Here is an 18,806-nt window from a genome sequence, read left to right as displayed (position 1 = left end):
TTGTATAAGGTTTCCCAGCCAGGAAATGCATTTGCCATAGAGTGTGAATTAGAAGGCTACTTAGAAAAAAAAAAAACAGAAGGCTGCTTAGAGGATATCTGGTCTCTCTTCCCAGCCAACCCAGAATCCTTCTATAGCAGCCCCCACAGGGGGTGACCTGCCCCTTCTAGGTCTTGTCCCTTGACCCGGAATTCAGTTTGTTGGAAGAAGCCTCCTCTATAAACCAATAGAGCTGAAATCTTTCTAAGCAAGTCGAAGTGTGAGTTGAAATCCTTTTGTTGAGCTGAAATCTTCCCATACATCTCGAATTTTGGCACCTCTTTTGGATGGAATTGCGATTCCCAAAATGTCCCTGCATCAAGGAGTGCTGTCCTCCAACATGTCTTGTTTCGTCCAGTGAGCTGAGAGGTCATGCGATCATTCATTCATTTATTCATTCAACCAGTGTTCATTGAGAGGTCCTGGTGCTGGAGGTTCAGCAGTTATCTGGAGATGACTCTGCTCTGAGAGATTGTCTAGTCCACTGGGGTCAGTACCAGGCAACCAGGGAGACCAGGGGAATCAGGGGTGGCTGAGCTTTGCTTCTGAACCCCATTCCTGGCCTGGGTCCAACCTAAGTGGGGACCATCCAAGATGACTCTGGGTAAGAAGCTTCTGTTTATGTCCTCCTTTGCCCCCACAGGTGACTCATAGTCTTTTGGGTCCACTGAGAACATGGAGTTCTCAGCATGGGCTCCCGGTGTACAGACATGGCGATGGAGAGGCCATGGCCCTCTGCACATTCTCTAAAACTGCTAGTAAGCATCCAACATTTTATAATGTATTTTGCTGAATTAACAATTGAACAGAATAATTGTTTTATCTTTCATTAATCAGAAGTGGTAGACAATATGGATAAGAAAAAAGAAGCTAGTAGACATTATACATTCATCATCCAGAGACAACAATTTGGTGTTTGTCCATGCAAACTGTTTTTCTGGGTGTATTTCATATTTCTGTGGATGTGGGTGATCTATATGCATATACATACACATATATATGTGCTTTGTAATCTGCCTTTTTCACCCAGTTTCCCAGAGAGCACCATTTTAAAGTAAATCCAATTATTCAAAAATATTTAATTAAGGCACACAACTTTGAAGGACTTCCCCCAAGAAATCAGCAGAGAACGAAGAGTTTTATCATCTTAGGAGTAAATTAGTCACTTGCCAGAGACAGCAGATCACATTGTCCTTTATTTATATTAAGATGTGGGATGGAGATTTCCACATGGTGGTGTCCAGGCTGCCCTTGACTCTCAGCTCCAACCTGGTTCTCCTGCTAAAGCAACCACGGGGAATGATGGAGGCGGAGCCTGGAGGAGCGAAGGGTACGAGTGGCTCTGTTTGAGGCTTGGTGAAGGGAGCCAAGGCAGGGCTTTCTCCCCTTTGAGCCAGGGTATGGAGAGCTTGGGGATGAGGCTCTAATTGTGGTGGTTCCTGGGTTATACCAGCATTCATCCCCTCCCTCTGATCCCAGGTTGCTGAGAATAAGCTCTACCCCAGGGAGACAATGGAACGGGGAACCTTCCTCCCTCCTGGTGCCGTGATTGAGACCACCTCCCTACATGCAGCTGCTCACAGAGCTGCGACTGTCACTTAAGGGATCCACAGAGCTGGCCCTGAACCTCAAAGAAGAGATAAAAGAAAGTAACTGTGCACCTAAGAGCACTCCGTGGGCACAGAGAGGGAGGAGAACCCAGCAAACGGCTAGAATGACAGCCTGAGCAGAAGTGGCAAAGACCTTCAGACACAGCACAAAAGAAAAGAGAAAGACTTCCTGGAACTAAACATATTTTAAACTAAGCTACTAACTGGATGAATGAGAGCAGAACATGGACTTAGCAGATCAAATGGAAGAGCACCCTAAACCCAGAACAAAGCAAAAACACAAAGAGATGGAAATCACGAGGGTAAAATCGGAGACTTGGAGGCTAGACCTGGGAGACCTAAGATGTCAATAATAGACATTCCAGGAGGAGGAGAAAAACAAACAGATGAGGGAGAGGGAATAATTAGACAAATGATAGATGATAAGTTCCCTGAGTGAAAAAGACTTGCATCTGAGGTTTAAAAAGCACTCACGGGGTCACTGGAACTGAAAGCCACACACCTAAAACCATCCAGATAAAATTCTTGAACAGCAGGTGTAAAGAGAACCTCTCGCTCCCTTCAGTACAAAGAGGAAAACATTAATTACAAAGGAGAAGGAGAGAGATGGGTGTCACATTTCTCACTCATGATAATGGGAACTTGAAGATGTCTACAAAACACTAGAGCTGGTTTTTAGAATACTTCTTGCTGGTCAGGGGAAAAAGAAAAAAAGGCATCATCCAGATACCCAGGCAATGATCAGAGAAAAATACTCTAGAAAGAACTGTAAGCAAATAAAAAAAAAAAAAACTCAAGGCAGGAGAAGATGAAGAAGAGAGAATTTGGTGGGCAATTCAGCCTCTCAGTCTCTCTGACTCTGTCTCTGTCTCTCTGACTCTTTATTTTTAAGGCAGTTGCAACAGAGGCCTTTGCTGAACCCAAAGGGAACTTTGGAGCTGGAGTTGTTCTGAGCTGAGGCTGAGTCTGACTTTTTCACCCCAGTAGTTGCACAGAGGGTGCCCTGGGGAAGGGAGCAGGCCTGGGGTGTGGCAGGTCCCTTTAGCTTCAGGCATTTCCTGGAGAGCGAGAGAGACTCAACTGTGAGTTGCCAGCAGCTAACACTCCTTCAGTTGAGGGCTGAGGAGGGGGCTGGGGTGGGCTCGCAGCCCCCGGCATCCTCCACAATGCGGGCATGGCACCATTTATGAGAAATGATACATACACACTCATGCTGGGGAGTGTTTAACGGTCAGGTCTTGGGGAGGTAGGGGCTGGGGGGTGGGGTTCTGAGGTGCAGCCTCTGCTGATGCTTGTGGTAGAAATACTCTTAACATGGCTGATACCAGACTACCAATGTGATGTCCCTGCTGAGGGAGCTGGGACCAGACGCAAGCAACTGCCTCTTTGAGTTGGGGTCGGGCTCCTTTGTGCCCTGTGTCTGCTTGGGGTGGAGGTTTAGGGAAGCACGTGGGGAGGACAGGGCAGGAAGAGCAGCATTCACAACATGTTATCTTACCTTAGTCCCTGACACCGGTGGTTTTCTCCTTGGGGCTCATTCTTCCTTTTTGGTCTCCTTTCTAACCCTTGACCCTTTGGCCCTCTGCCCATTCCCTCTCTTCACCCTGGTAGGTTGGTGTTCTTTGCAGGCAGTATTCGGGAAGTCATCTCAAGCCCCTGTTCATACTGAGGCCCACGTGGTTGTCAAAATGTGGGGCTGCTCCTCGGAGGTTGGTGATGAGCATCCAGGTGAGAGGGCGAGGAGGGGTGGGCGGACCTTCTCCTGAAGGGGCATTGGTACGCATTTTGCAGGACACATGGTCTCTGTTGCGACAATGAATCCCCTGAAGGACGATTTGCTGACTCCTGCCGCACGGATACCATCATCTCCTAAACCTCGGGGAAGTGTTAATTACAGCTATCTCACAGGGCCCCGAGGCTACAACCCCTGAACTCCAAACCAACCAACTAGTCCAGGCCGACCAACACAGAGGAGGGATTTAGGCCTTGGGGGAGGATTTGTGGTTCAGCCACCTTCCCCAGGAATGTGTGGTAACTTCTTTTCCTCCAGGGTTAAATCAAATGAGGAAAAGAGAATGCTTGAATATAAAACCCAAACCGACAAACCCCCAAACCCCAAACCCCTCGAAACCCGAAAACCCAGTTCTACTAACAAACTCGTTTACTGATTAGGATCTTGTTCACTTTGGATTTGGGAAAACAGACCTGGGAAGGAGGCGGGTACTCCCGCTGCGTTAGTTCTGAAGGAAGGTGTAGTAGGTAGATGAGCAGAGTGAACCAGGTCTGGCGGGCAGAGTCTGCAAAGGGCTAAGGAATTAAACCCGTCCTCAGCTTTCCAGCTAGTGCATTATTGGAGTGTTAGTATGAAATCCACGGGTTTTCTATTTATAAAAAATGGATCATGTAGGACCTTTTCAGGCCAGCAGTTGATGAATACCTCTAGCCTGTTGGTGTAGATACTAAGCTATAGTTTTTCAAACATAGTTGGGGCAAGTCTCTTTTTTCCTGGCTTCAGGTTTTCCATCTTTGAATGAGTGTTTACGATGTCTTGGACAGACTTATGAATTGTTGTGGCTCTGCATCCTATGGGTTCCTAAATTGCACCGAAACAATTGAGCCCCATAACTAAAAAGAAATTCCTTTGCCGTCTGATCACTCCTTGCCTTGTAACTTTGCAGTGTGAGAGCCCAGTTCTGTTTTGACTTTCAGTTTATCTTAGTGTGTGTGTGTGTGTGTGTGTGTGTTTACAGTTTGGCGGTGAGAGTTATTTTGTAGTAGAAGGTCCTTGCCTTATCATTACTTTGTTGACTTTTCCCTGGTAACCAGGAAGCTCAGAGCTGAATTTAGTGTCCCAGACGACCTCACCCTGGTTATACTGCAGTTATCTCTCAGTAATTCTCAATCTTTTCTGGTTCACGAGACTCCATGGGAATGTGATGGAAGCAAAGAGGAATCCCTCAGGAAACATTCTTATATATGCAGAGAGTGGATTCTGATCACTCCCTTTGGAAATCTTCAACCACCCTATTTTATGTTTGATTTGTGTTACTTTCTGGTGTCCCAAACACTGATGCATGTGAGGTCTTCGAGACCCAGGGTAGGTGTTGACAAGTGTTGGAAGGGTTGGTTGGTTTGAATGCAAAGGGGAAGAGTAGTCAGTCAGTGCTTTTAGAGGAAGAGTGTTTCTCCAGGAGAGTTACCATAGCTGAGTCCTAGAGTATAGGGGAAAAGCACTAAGTTGAAGCCCTGGCTTTATCACTAACTAGTTCTGAACTTAAAGAGATCCTTTCACTTCAGTGAGCCTCAGTTTCCTTAAGTATAAGCTGAGAGCACTGCCCAGGACTGTGGGGAGATTAAGTGAGAGTGTTTGTGTTGGATGTGCTGGCTACACTGTAAAGTGCGGTGCAGATGACTGTTTCCTCGGGATCCTTCCTAATCAGCACTCAGTTAAACCATGACCAAGGCATGGACACGCAGAGACCATCACCTTGCCTTGCACAGCAATTGCCACCTGCTGACGACCCAGCAGTCCTGTGCCTCCGTTTGTTCCTTCCCGCTCCAGGAAAAAGGTGAACACTCAGGGAGGCTCTGCATGACTTGAAATGAGCATTTGAAACTGCCAGGCCAATGAGGCCCTGGGTCCTATCTCTGGGAATGCCTGAATCTACTGCGGGTCACCCCTCTCCCTCCTCCACACTTGCAGTTAGCCTCTCCTTGGAGCTCCAATGCAAGGACCAGCCCCTCTACTGCCCCTTCCCTGACTGTGTTCTTTTCTCTTTTCCAGGCCTCAGGGATCTTGTTCACCTGATTCCAGTAGCACTAGCTACTTGTTCTGTTCACCTCTTACCAAAGTTAAAGAGGCTGTCGAGTATTTACTATGTGGAAGGCTTTGCTCTGATTATAATTCTATATTGCTTAACTCATTGTTTTCAGATTGTTCACCTCTATGTGTTGTACCCCTTAAGGAATGGGATCATGTGTGGTACGTACATCCGCCCACCACCCAGCACATGGAAGTCAAGAGCCAAATGTCCATGCTTAAGTCAGCTCACCCCCGGCTAGAGCTCTGGTCTAACACAGTAGTGAGTCAAACACATAATTATAAAAGTTATGCATACCCGGTTTAAAAGGTTTGGAAATAAATAAAGTTTATGAGTGAACTTTAGAAAAATTCTTTATTCTTTCAGGAATCTGTATTAGCTGGGGAAATTTTTACCTGTAATCCTACCATCCAGAAATAACGCCTATTAATATTTTAGTATGTTTTATTTTAACCTTCTTTTATCTGTGTCTCCATTTATCTAATTAGGAACAATCTATGTGCAGAGTTTTACACTTCACGTTTTCCCAAGCCATTAAAAAATTTGAAAACATAATTTTGGGGGGCTGGGTAATAACAGCTCAGTGGTGGAGCTCATGCTTAGTTTAGCATGCAGGAGATCCTGGGTTCAATCCCTTGTACCTCCACTGAAAAAATATAGTGCTGTATAATATTCCACTATATTGATGAACATCATTTATTTACTAATTTCCTTATTAGACATGTAAGTTGCTATCAAATTGTTCACTATCACAAAAACTATTATGAGAGTTTTTTGTACATTTGTCCACACGCCTACATCTCTGTTTATTTCCCTTTGATGTTTTTGTGGAATTTAAATTACTACTCAGAAAGTACAGAACTTCTAAAGCTATTGATTTGTACTACCAAATAGCTATCAGAAAGATTTATAGTTTCTATCCCATCAGCAGAGAAGAATGCCTGGTTTCTCATTCCTACACTAACAGTAATTATCCTTTTCAATCTTTACAGATTTGATTAGCCTAGATGAGTTTCAGTTTTGCTTTTTGGTATTTCTTTGATCATTAGTAAACAAATTTTTTTATAACATTATGTGAAACTTTATTTCTTCTCTGAATTATCTATTTGTGTTTTCGACCATTAAAAAATGGAAGTGTTGGTATTTTTCCTATTGGTGTGCTACAGATGGAATAGTAAAGGTTTTAAAAACCAGTTTAAAATCAACTGCATATTTTTTGTGCTGCATCATCCGTGGCCACCTTAGAAGAAAGACCAGTTCCAGATGCAAAGGGCAGTTCTTTCGGTTATTTTGGGTTATTGGATCAATTCTCCTTTGCATGAAGAATGCACAAGAAAATGTGAGTGCAGTTTTTTTCCCTCAAAACACTTGCTTTCCATTAAGTGGATCTTTTGTGCTGAATCAGATTTACGGACCCACCAAAGCAGAGGGTGCTGCTGGCAGAGGGAAGAGCCTGGTCTGGTGTTAATGCAAGAAGATCCCTGCGGTACAGTCTCAGGAAGTCAGACCATACGGAGAATTTTCTTTCTCTGCCTGCTTCCCTTCCTTGTTCCTTTCTTTTTACTTTTCATAATTGTAAGGTGTCAGGAATGGCTTGCCTCATTAGACGATACATATTTTCCAGAAAGTCTCTGTTCTTTACATTTTCCCTAGGTACTATAGATGCCCGAAAGCATCAAAAGAATAAAGAATTTTTTGAAGTCCATTCATAGGATTCACAAGAAGAATTTATCACAGAAACTTCAATTAATCTTTGGGGGAAAAAAAAAAGGAGCAGGCTTCAACAACGCCCTTGAGATGGGCGTTAGCATTATCTTGATTTTACAGATGAGGCTTAGAGACGTTAAGCAATTTGCTCAAGGTCAACAGCCAGTAAAACAACAGCACCAAAACTTGGATCCAGTTCTGCTGATGCCAAAGTGCGCGATCTGGTCTACACTGCTTGGCTGGCCTAGTTAGTTACAGTTCTTAATTACCTGCGATCAGTAAGCTCTAGTTACAATCTTTACATGTGACCAGAAAGCCTGTAGCAGATCTATGAGGCAGGCCTTGCAGGGGACAGGTGTTGGCACATCAGCCCCAGTATGGGGCCATGGGGCTAGGTGAGTCAGCAGGTTTGTGAATGAGAGAGAATCTTTAACAGAGGCCAGAGTGAGCATCTTCTGGGCAAAACGGCAGAAGGGGAAACTGGACACATTGGTATAGAAAAACAAAGGGATGGTTAGTGAAAGAATCAAGGTGGTTTCCTCCCCCCTCAAAGACTTCGGGAGCCCCATGTTTGAGTCTGTTTCAGAATCATCGTGAAAAGCTGAGGAGCTTCTAGGGCTGCAGAGGAAAAACCGTGGGTCCCAGGAAGATGGAAGAGAGCCCGGCAGGGCTCTAGCAAGGTGTAGACACAAGGACCCGCGAGCTGGGGACTGAGCTGCAGGCACGGTGACGGGGGAATGGATGTTTCTCTTGTCAGGTGTGTGACGAGTTGTTCTGTTAATCAGGTTCACATCATAAACGCAAGCAGTGCTCTCAAGAACTGGGACGTGGACGAGGAGAAAGAATGCTTTCCAGCTGGGTGCAACAGACTCTCTAAGAGAGTGGCTTTCAGACTTCTTTGGAGGATGACTCACAGTGAGGAATACAGTTTCTATCACAAGCTGGTGGCACATACATATATATGAAACTGGAGCAAAATTTAATGGTGCAATGCTCACCCTCACTATGCAAGATACATTCTGATATTTTCTATCCCCTTCTATTTCATTTGAGCAAAAGAGCTGGCGCCTCTCACTAAACCAATTTCTCAATCCAGGAAGGGGTCATGACTTCCTGAGTGAAAAATCACTGCTCTGGGTTGCACCGCGTTTCAACAAGCAGAACGGCCACAGAAGGCATCCTTTGGCTCTTGGTGACCACAATCCACAGCATTGAAGTTGCATACAGAATTGTTTCCAAAGCAAAGAGATCAAAAAGAATGCTTTTTATTCTGGTTAACCTCTGTCCTTAGAGCCTAAAAAGAACTTCCAGTGCAGCGACAGTCCAGAGGGTGATTCTGTCAGAAGGGATTGGAAACTTGTTCTGAATATGTGCAGAAGTTTCCTGAGTCCCATTTAAGTCCAGCCGTGCTAAGCCTAAGACAGGCGTCTTCGCTCCCAAGCTTCCCAGGACCCCTTGGCTGTGCGCACAAAGAGAACCCGGCTTTTCTTGTTTGGGCCTTTGCTCCTTCCTATTTGATTGAATTTGAAGAGGAACTGTTTGCCTTTGGCCGCACATCCTGAATCATAATCAGGATGCTGCTGGCACAGAAAACCTGCTCCCACCCTTGCCTGAAATAACTGAACGGGGAAGTAGAGTTCCTCTCCTCCCCAACCTTAAAGAAAGAGGCTCATGATTTATGGTGTGCTGGCAATACATCAAAAGTCCATTCAGTCACTTACAGTAAAATCAAGGAGGGCAGAACAATGAATATAAAGTGAGATTAAAACACCTCTTTAAAGGAACGCACTGTTCAGTGGACACCAGAATAACGATGCTTCCGTCTTTGTTAGCCAGAGTCCAGTGGCCTTCAGAGATGCTTCCTTGTCTGTAGGATTTGAAAAAGGTATAAAGCCACACCCTCAGCTTTTGCAATTCTTCAACAAATATGGTTTATGCAAACTATGTCAAGGACGGTGTTCCTAGGGTATACGAGTTCCCTAGGGCTGCTGTAACAAATTACTATAAACTTGGGGGCTTAAAACAACAGGAATTTCTTCCCTCCTAGTGGTGGAGGCCAAACGTCGGACATCAAGGCATTGTCAGGGCCACACTCCCTTCGAAGGCTCTGGAGGAGAATCTTTCCTTGTGTCTTCCAGCTTCCGGTGGTCCAGGCGTTTCTTGGTCTGTGACCGCATCACTCCAGTCTCTGCCTCCTGCTTCCTACGGCTTTCTCCTTCTTCTGACTGTCTCTCCTGTGTGTTTCTTATCAGGACACTTGTCATTGAATTTAGCTGATCATCCTTAGGATAATCCAGGCTGATATCATCTGGAGATCTTTGATAATAATCCAGGCTGATATCATCTGGAGATCTTTGATTATCTTTGCAACCCCCCCCCCAATAAGGTCGCATTTATAGGTACTGGTGGGGTTAGGATATGGTCATATCTTTTTGGGGGACCACTATTCAACCCACTCTACAGAGGATACAATGTTGAAAAAGACAGGGTTGTTTTTCTCAAGGAGCTCAGTCTAGCAGGGGAGACACTATGAAGTAACAATGTCAAAAGAATAACCACAGGCAGAGCTCTGTTGCAAGGGCTGAGGGGATCTTGAAAGAGATTGCACTGGGAGTTGATGTGGAGGTTATAGTGGGGCAAGGATGGGTGTGCTTTTTTTTTTTTAACTTTTGAACTCTGTAACTTTCTGGCATCTAGAAATCACTATAGAAAGCTATCAGGTTGAAAAAATAAGTCCAGTTGGAATGGAGAGGATTCATACCAGCCCAGCCAGATCTCTTGGGTCTGGCTGAGTTCAGCTAATCCTGCTGGCTGTATCGAGGTCTGGGGGAGTTGGCAGGAAAATGAGGGGTGGCTGAAGCACATGAATTGGTTGGGAGTTTTGATGGCTACGCTGCTGGGAGGTGAGGAGCCGGACACCATGAAATGGGTCATTGGATTTCTCTGTGGTGGAGAATGAAAGAAGGAGGATTTGTGTCTGCCGCGCATCCCCGGTGAGAGCCCGTGGGCCCCTGCGGGCAGGCTGAGGCAGCTGCCCTATGGAGGTCTCCTCCTTTGCTCCAAGGCCTTGGGCCTGGTGTCCTGGGGCAGGGCAGATTCCTGCCTCCAGACATGCGAGGGAAAAGACAGAATCCTTGTGCTCACTTCTCTTTTGGGGACAGTATTTGTACAGTCTTCCCAGATTACCATCTGCAGGTCTTTACATTCTCCTAGGACTTCACCTTCTTGGTGATGTTTTATCGTATCAAAAAGTTTCTTGATAATAAATATTATGGAATTATTGCTAATACTCTTGGGTGTAGCATGCTTGTTGTTCTGAAGAAGAACACCTTTACTGTCAAAGGGCACAGGTGAAGTATTTACGGGGGATGTGTTAATCGTGTTTATAATTTTCAGTGTTTCGGTGAAAAGGTAGGTAAACAGACCTAATATCACAAAAATGGTAAGAACCGCTAAGTCTAGGCGGAAGTGATGTGGATGTTCACCGTTCTGTTCTTTCAACTTTTTTCTACATTTGAAATTATTCATAATAAAAATTTGGGGGGAGATTGGGAGAAGAAGATTCTTGAAGCAGAATTTCTTGACCTGTTTCATGAGCTGTGGGTGGAGTGGTGAATGGGTGTCAGGGACCAGGAAGCTTCTAAATTTATGTGTCAGCCTTTGTGGTGCATGTGCGTTTCTATCCTCATTAGGGTGAAAGGTCTATTGTTTGCAACTCTTCCCCGATTCTTGGATGGATCTGTGACTCCCCTGCCTCAAGATTAGACACCATCGCTTAAACTTGAGATAAATGCATGGATACAAAGAGCCAAACAGTCTGTTGCTGATGTATCATTAATACTTTATTGCAAAAATGTGAGTTAGTTTATAAATATAGATCATATACTCTTCTCTATTTTCATTAACTCTTTTCTTGAGTTTTCTAATTAGTTCTTTTCATATTGTAGTGGAATCATTAGACTTTCTCACCAGTTTAAAATACTAATAGCTAATATGAACAAATCTGTTTTCCCTTGCACATGTTTAAAACTGAAATATAATTTTGGTATCTTTCTAGATTATGAAAATAACACAGACTCACTTTATACAATTTGTGAAATAAAGAAATGCATAAAGAAGGAAATAAAACCACCATCAACCCATGTTCCAGAGGTAACCACTATTAATATTTTGCTGTGTCTTGCTTTTGGTGTGTATGCATCTACGTGTCTACATATATATACATGTATACATATACGTGTCTGCATATATACATATATATATGCAACAAAATTGAGTAAGGCTGAACGCACAGGTTTATATTATGCAAAAAAAAATTTCAAAATTTAATTTTATTGTTTCCCCAATTTTCATAAAGAAACATTCAGGTAGATTTGTCCAGTCTTCATATTAAATATGGTTGTTCAAATTCATGTTTTTAGGTTTTAGTGAGGACAACTTTCCATTGAAATAGCTTATCTCTTCTTAGTACTTAGTACCTTGAGTAATATTATTTATGTTCACTGCCTAGAGTCATAATTTATTTTTCCCCATTGAGTTGCCCCACTGAGATGGGTAAGAAGAAAAATTGTGTAAGTCCATACTGGTTGTTGAGGATGCAACCAAGGCACAGCTAACCCCAAACTGTCAGAAATCTGGGTGGTTGGGGTTGGCGGTGAGGAACTCTGAATAACCTCTGATTTGCATGTAGCTTGTTCGTACAGGTTTGATATTTCAGGAAATCAGAAGAGTGAAAAGAAAACACGCTACGGCTGCCTGCGTGAGCCCACTCCTGGGAGCCAGGAGGTTGCCTGACCTTCTGATCCACAGAGATATCACAGGGGCAGAGGAGAGAAGAGGGGCCCGCGGAGGTTGGCAGTGTGACACTTGCCCTCCTCTGACGTTCAGTGGCACTTGGTGAGGGCCTTAGCACATTTTGATTTGAATCAGGGCTATTTGTTTACTCACATTAATGTGTGTAAAGCCCCAACAAAGTGTCTGGTACTTAATAGATGCAAAACGAATTCTAATCCCGCATGTCATATTAGACAATGGGTTCTTGGGAGGCATTTGTATTGTTCATATTGTGCAGTAAATTAAAACACGGGGCTTGGATCCAGACAAACCTGTTCAGGGTCTTGAGTTTGCCTCTTAGTAGCACTGACTTTGGGAATCTTGCTTGATGCCTCTGAACCCATTTCTCACCTGCCAAATCAGGATGGTAGTAGTTCCCATCTCTTTGGGCTATTGAAAGGATTAAATGAAAACATTCCTTTAATAAAGGCCAATGTTTATCCAGGTCTTACTACATTCAGAGCACTGTTTTAAGTGTGCTTTAGGTGTGACCATCTTATGTAATTCACATCACTCTGTGAGCTAGGCGCTAACACCCCCATTTTGCAGGTAAGAAAACTAAGACACAGAGAAGTTGACTAACGTGTCCAGGGTCACACAGCTATAAGATAGGTAAACTGGGATTTGAGCTGAAGAAATTAGTACTCTGTCTGGTATCTTTCCATACCACTATGCGCGACACCTTGCTGTGGTCCATTCCCTCGTTATGTGTGTGTGTGTGTGTAACTCCATGCCTGGGAAATACTCATTGAAAAGCATCTATGGGAGTGTCTTTCCAGGCTGCTAGTTAGAAGAGCACTAAATGTATTCCTATGCTCAATAAGAAAATGTGCTCATTTAGAAAAGAGACACATTGTATGAGCCTGATGTTCAGTCCTTTAAAATAGTGGCTTTAAAACTCACATTGGAATAATCATGGGAAAGGTTGGTCTGGTGAAGATTTCTGCTGTTCCCTGTTCCAATCAGCTGCTGAGCTGGGCTGCTGCCAGACCGATGACTCTTCTCCCATATGCAAGAGGGTGAAGCGTGAGGGTGTTACCAGGAACGGAGACCTGGAAGAGCTTGCAGGGCTGGGCACCCTGCCGAGTCACACCCAAGTGGTGGGCGCTTGCCAGCTTCGGGGCTAAGCTATTGCCCCGGAGAGACTGGGCAGGGCGGGCAGCTCTTTGCTTGCTTCTCTTGTCTCCCAGGGCAACAGCCTGGAGCTGACTGTGGTCACCCGTGGGAATGCTTCTCCTGAGTCAGCGGGGCCTGGGGTGCCCCAGGGTGTGGCTGTGTGTTCTTTTGGGCCCCCGCACAGATGGCTTTTATCTCAAAGGATGTCACTGCGCCATCACGGGTTGAGGGCTGGAGCTGCAGGACAAAAGTGGCTTGATATGAACCACTTTCTAAAAGTGTCCACTTTTAGAACTTTCCACGGGGCTGCTGCTATAGGCGCAGTGCTTCATGTGGGAATGTTTTAAGCCGGTTAGTGCATGCCCATCAGAAAGTGACCAGAGACCTTGACTCTAGAAACAGCTCTTTCTCCAATTTGTGCATTTGAGAAGATCACTGTCTCTCCTCTTGGTTTTATAGTTTCCTCATATGGAAAATTAAAATAACTCCTGCCCTCCCTGTATGACTGGATTATTCTGAGACCAGATGGGATGATGGATATAAAAGTGGTCACTAAGTGACCGGTGCTGCCGGAAAGCAGGGAGCCATGCCTTTTCCTACAGGTGAATCTTACCTCCCTGGCTCCTGATTGTTCTCCCGTTTGAAGAGTCTCTGACCACAGCCAGCTTGGAGGGCTGGGGGTTGGTTTTCTTAAGAGAGGTGCTGGATTCCTGACCTGTGATGCCAGTGAGGATTTCTAGGAGGAAGGATGGTCTCAGGGAGCTGGTGTTGGAAGCTATGGGATCCAAGCACTCCTGTGCTGTCTGGGAGCCTCCGTCTGTTCCCGGCTTCAGTGGGTTGGGCTCTCACTTTATTAAGGAGGCAATGCAGGTTTTCTTAGTGCCTCTCAGTCTTCCGTGGCACTTTAGGGAACTCTTTTATTTTAGGGACACTTATTGGGATGCTGGGCACCCTCAGAGTGAAGATTTCCTTGGGAGGGTGACCAGTTGCACTGACAGACAACTGAAGGTGGGATGGGGCCTGGCAAGGTTAAGTCTCGGCACTTAAGTACCAAAGAGGAGAGGGAGGAAGAGAGGGAGGAGGAGAGGGGTGGTGCTAGCCCCATGGCAGCTAGGCTGGCTCTGATACCCTCACCATAGGTTTTTGGCAGGAACAACACAAACTTGCAGCTGCTTTTTTGGGTGGGGGCACCCTCTTTCTTTGTGCATCAAGATATAGCTGCTGCCCCGGAACAATCTCCTGGTGGCTGTACAATGGCAGACACGAGTGAGGCCTGGCCCCCAGGGGGTCTGCATTCTGTTCCAACCAGACCATGTCCTCAGGACACTGACCAGTGGAGTGACTCGGAACTCCTGTCATAGAAGGTGAAGGGATGCTTGGTGTGGTGCATGAGACTTGTCTTCATAAACCTGAGGGCCCGTCCTGGGGAAGGGTAGCCGACTCTGTTCACTCCCAACCTTCCTCCTCCTCTCCTCCTCTCCAGGGGAAGAATGTGACTCACTGTAAGAAAGAACTTTCTGTAAGTCGAGATACCTGGATGTGGTGAAGCAAAAACTGACTGGCCCCATAAAGGGGTCCACATGAAGGGGTTTCAGAGACACAACAAGGTTGACGTTAATGGTCTCCCTTCAAGCCCTAAGAAGCTGTGATCTTAGGGACCGAGTTTGCAGAGTTATGAGCCTGACCGACACCACATTCACTCAACAATGCTCCAGAGCTTTCTCCATGCTGAGAGTATCCTTTAGGACTGCTGTGTTGGACCTTTCAGCAGCGCAGTTAGCCTCTGAGGTGCTGTCAAGTCCCACCGCCCTCTGGTTTTGCTGGGAGGGGAGGATGACCTGCATTCATCACTCCGCATTCTGACTAGCCCCCCTTTTCATGTTTCCTGCTCCTTCTTTATTCCCAGTTTGTTGCTCTTGGCACCAGAATTTGTGTGGATTTGTTCATAACAGTTACCCTCTGCCTTGAGAAGCGTGTGGACTGTTTTAGGAATATTTTTACAAAGTCTTGGGCCATATTTTTATGACTGGAAATTAACCAGAGAAGTGGAAAAATGCCGGCTTGCTTATTCCGCTCTATGTCCTGAGGATGAATGCTTCTCGCCTCCCACTTCTGTTTTCTAGCTGCTTGGGTCATAGGTTCTTGGCCTGGGCCCGTCCCTTCTGACAGGACTTTGAGGTTACTTGAAGCTCTGTGTTTTTGTTTTTTTAAAATAAAGATATATAACATTTATTGAAGTCATATACAGTGAGAGTCACTAACTCTTTTTTTGTATTTTTTTAACTGAAGTATAGTTGATTTACAATGTTTCAGATGTACAGCAAAGTGATTCAGTTATACATACATATATATATATGTGTATGTATATATATATATATATGTCTGTTCTTTTTCAGATTCTTTTCTATTATAGGTTATTACAAGATATTGAAAATAGTTCCCTATTCTATACAGTAGTCCCTTGCTGGTTATCTATTTTATATATGTTAATCCCAAATTCCTAATTTATCCTCCCCCTCCTTTCCCCTTTGGTAACTGTAAGTTTGTTTTCTATGTCTGTGAGATTATTTCTATTTTTTAAGTAAGTTCATTTGTATCTTTTTTTAGATTCCACATATAAGTGATATCATATGATATGTGTCTTTCTCTATCTGACTTTACTTCAGTTAGTATGATAATCTTTAGGTCCATCCATGTTACTGCAAATGGCATTATTTTATTCTTTTTGTGGCTGAGTAGTATTCCACTGTATATATGTACCTCATCTTCTTTACTCAGTCACCTGTTGATGGACATTTAGGTTGCTTCCATGTCTTGGCTATTATAAATAGCACTGCTGTGAACACTGGGGTGCACGTATCTTTTGGAATTAGAGTTTTCTCTGGATATATGCCCAGGAGTGGAATTGCTGAATCATATGGTAAGTCTATTTTTAGTTTTTTAAGGAAGAAGCTCTGTATTTTTATTGTCAAGTCTTCCGATCCTCTTCTTGCCTCCCAGGTACCGTCTTTCTCCTTGATCTCCTTTTCCCCCGTCCAGTCCTTGCCTCTTCCCCATGCTTCATATTTCTTACATCTTAGAAACTCCTTTGAGCTGAAGGTAACTGTCTGCGCCAATGTGTACATCTGCTTCCTGGAAGGACTCACAGAGATCATGGACTTTGGGTGGGCCTTGAGGTGAGTTGCTTTTAGTCCCCTTTAAAAGAGCTTTAAATAAAAAATAAAATGGGCTTTAGCCATTCAGGCTACCATTTCTCTTGGGAAATGAGCTGACAGGGTGGTAGTCTCCAGCCAGCATCCTTTTGCTCAGCCATGGTTATGAAGTCCTGGTCCATTTCCAAATTTTAATCATTTTGATCATTCTTTTCAGATTCCAGCATAAAGGCATGTTTCTGGTGCCTTTTATTTTTCACATGTAAAATATTAAAGGCTGAGGAAAACTGTTTGAATCTTGGCTGTAACTCTTCAGAGTTCTGCTTGTTAGCCCATGACCCCACCTTAAGTGGGTGTTGACCACAGCAGGTGTTGGGGTCGGCAGCAAGACAAAGGAACCAGCGTGACAGCTTCCTGCCCTCAGGCACTCAGAGTCTAGTCATGGAGACTGGCTGAGGGCACGGATGTGGGAGCCTGGAGTGGGCACCTGGAGTGGGCAAGCTTGAATTCTGCCTGACTGGAGGTGGTGTAGGGGCAGCGGGGAAGGATGCTCAGCCGAAAAGGTGAAATCTCAGGTGGGTCTTAAAGCACATGAGGAAAGTTTTGCTGGGAAGACAAGGATTTTATGGGCAAGCAATGGCATTGGAAAAGCAAAGGATTATGAGAAGAGTGGTATGTTTAGGGATTAGAGAGCAGCTGGGTGTAAGTAGATGCAGGGGAGGCGGGTAGAGGCGGAGGGGAGGGGATTAGACCAGGGAGTTGCCTTAGAGAGCACTCCTGAAGGGCCTAGGGCACCACGTGAAGAAGGTGGGACATTGGTGTTGGGGATCATTGATCTCTGACCCCCACCCAATCACCGTGACCTTCTGTAGGGCTTTCCTGCCCACCAGCTCACTGTGAGATGCTCTGAAAGGCCTCTGTGAATTTGTGTGTTTCTGGCTACAAAATGAGAGACAAACAGGAGTAGCCGGAGACTGGCCACAAGGAGATGGCCTCAGAGGACTTTGTGATAATGCAGATGAGAACCGTGGAGCGTCCATGAGACCAGCAGCCTCTGCCTCACCAACCGTGTGTCAATACAGCCCACCATGTCCAGTGACAGTGCTTCTTCTGGTACCCAAGCTGCCTCCAGCTTGCCTCCTAGCCTTGTGGTCACTCATCACCTCCCTTACCAGAACTCATCCTCTTGATTAGAGTCGCCCCTGACTGGGGCTGCGTCACCCACCCTCTCTCAGGCACTGCCCTCAGGACACACAGGCCAGAGACATGGCAGGATGGATGAGGTGTAGCTTCGTGCCCCCCAAGGAGGGAAAGCTCACAGGAAAACAGAGCTTCTCTGTGTTTCAGCTGAGCACGGGTCGGGCTCACCATTTCCTTAATATCCATGCCGGCCTTGTGGGTTGTGGGGGGAGGGCCTGCCGACATTCATGTGAACTCAAAGGCTTCCTGCTCACGGCGTGGGATGGCTTCAGACGTGTTTCTGCAGGCCTTTTGGCTGCACCAGGGCAGGTTCTTGTATGACCTCACCCAGCTGAACATCTGCCAGAGTCAGCCTCAGGAGCCCCGGAAGCTCCCGGGTACACTGCCAGCTCCCATCGCCCGTCATCCCAGCCCTCCCGTCTATACCTTGCCTCCCAAGGTTTAGGGCAGTGTCTGTCCGCAGGGCCTCGGTGTGCAGTCCACGGAAGGTCTCATAGTGGTCAAAAACCTTTGGGAAAACTCTGGGGTGAACAATGCTAAGTGGTTTAGTTTACTGCAGCCCTTCTCAGGATCTCTGATGTGCTAATACATTTGGTCCTCCGTAACCTGTAGATACAGAGAGCAGTGCTGTTTTACACGAGGGACTTGAGCATCTGCAGATTTGGGTATCCACTGGCGTCCTGGAACTAATCTTGTGTGAATTCCAAGGGACGACTGTATTTATATTGTGAGTTTCCCGGAGTAGGTAGTAAGTGAACAGTCTGTTTCCCACACTTACTTGGCCAAGACACATTCTCATGCCCGACTTCTTGCCAGTATAGAGGCTTTCCTTCTGCGGAAGTGGAGCTCAGCTGGGGCTCAACTTTGGGGAGAAGGTTCTAAGAGCAGCAAAACTGTATCTCCTAGATTTTGGAGGGATTCCTAATTAGGGTAGCAACACCCCAGTTCGCCTCAGGCAGTCCGTTTTTCAATGTGTTGTCCCAGTATAGTTCGGATAAGACTCCTGATTTTTCCTCTCCACAGTGCCCTGTTTGAAGGGATGAATGACGTGGGCACCCTGGCCCTAGTCCACTGCAGAGCCCAGAGCCCCGCCACTTGCCCTTCTGGAGCCAAAGGGCAGCTGTTGTTAGACTTACTTCTGCTTCTGCTTATAACACAATCTGATGTCACCCTTTGACTCACAACTCACTCTCTGACAACCTTTGATATTTGTCAGCGGGTCCCGAATTCTTTCCCCTTTATTCAGCCACCATATTCAGCCTGGCGAAATGCCTCACCTTCTCAAAAGTGGTTCTGCAAGGGAGGGCAGTAGAAAATCAGAGCCCCTA

General features: G+C 45.5%; 2 long non-coding RNA genes across 7 annotated transcripts in view; both read left to right on the top strand.

The window, feature by feature from the left end:
• Window positions 1-18,806, top strand: part of LOC107033254 (uncharacterized) — a 62,965-nt gene that overhangs the window by 22,108 nt on the left and 22,051 nt on the right. For 4 of the 6 annotated variants that reach the window (XR_012073490.1, XR_012073492.1, XR_012073486.1 and 1 more), the window contains 3 exons: window positions 10,870-11,032; window positions 11,235-11,329; window positions 14,610-15,338. This is a non-coding gene — a long non-coding RNA (uncharacterized lncRNA). Of the gene's footprint in view, window positions 1-10,869; window positions 11,033-11,234; window positions 11,330-13,585; window positions 14,509-14,609; window positions 15,339-18,806 lie in introns of those variants that run through there. The other 2 variants (XR_012073487.1, XR_012073491.1) reach the window with 2 other exon arrangements.
• Window positions 689-2,184, top strand: LOC140696881 (uncharacterized). The gene is made up of 2 exons (XR_012073504.1): window positions 689-797; window positions 1,519-2,184. It is a non-coding gene; the product is annotated as an uncharacterized lncRNA (long non-coding RNA).

This window comes from Vicugna pacos, chromosome 1 (assembly GCF_048564905.1).
Source record: "Vicugna pacos chromosome 1, VicPac4, whole genome shotgun sequence".
Classification (NCBI taxonomy): Eukaryota; Metazoa; Chordata; class Mammalia; order Artiodactyla; family Camelidae; genus Vicugna; species Vicugna pacos.
The sequence above is the reverse complement of the archived record's forward strand: the minus strand, read 5'-3'. Positions and strand labels throughout refer to the sequence as shown.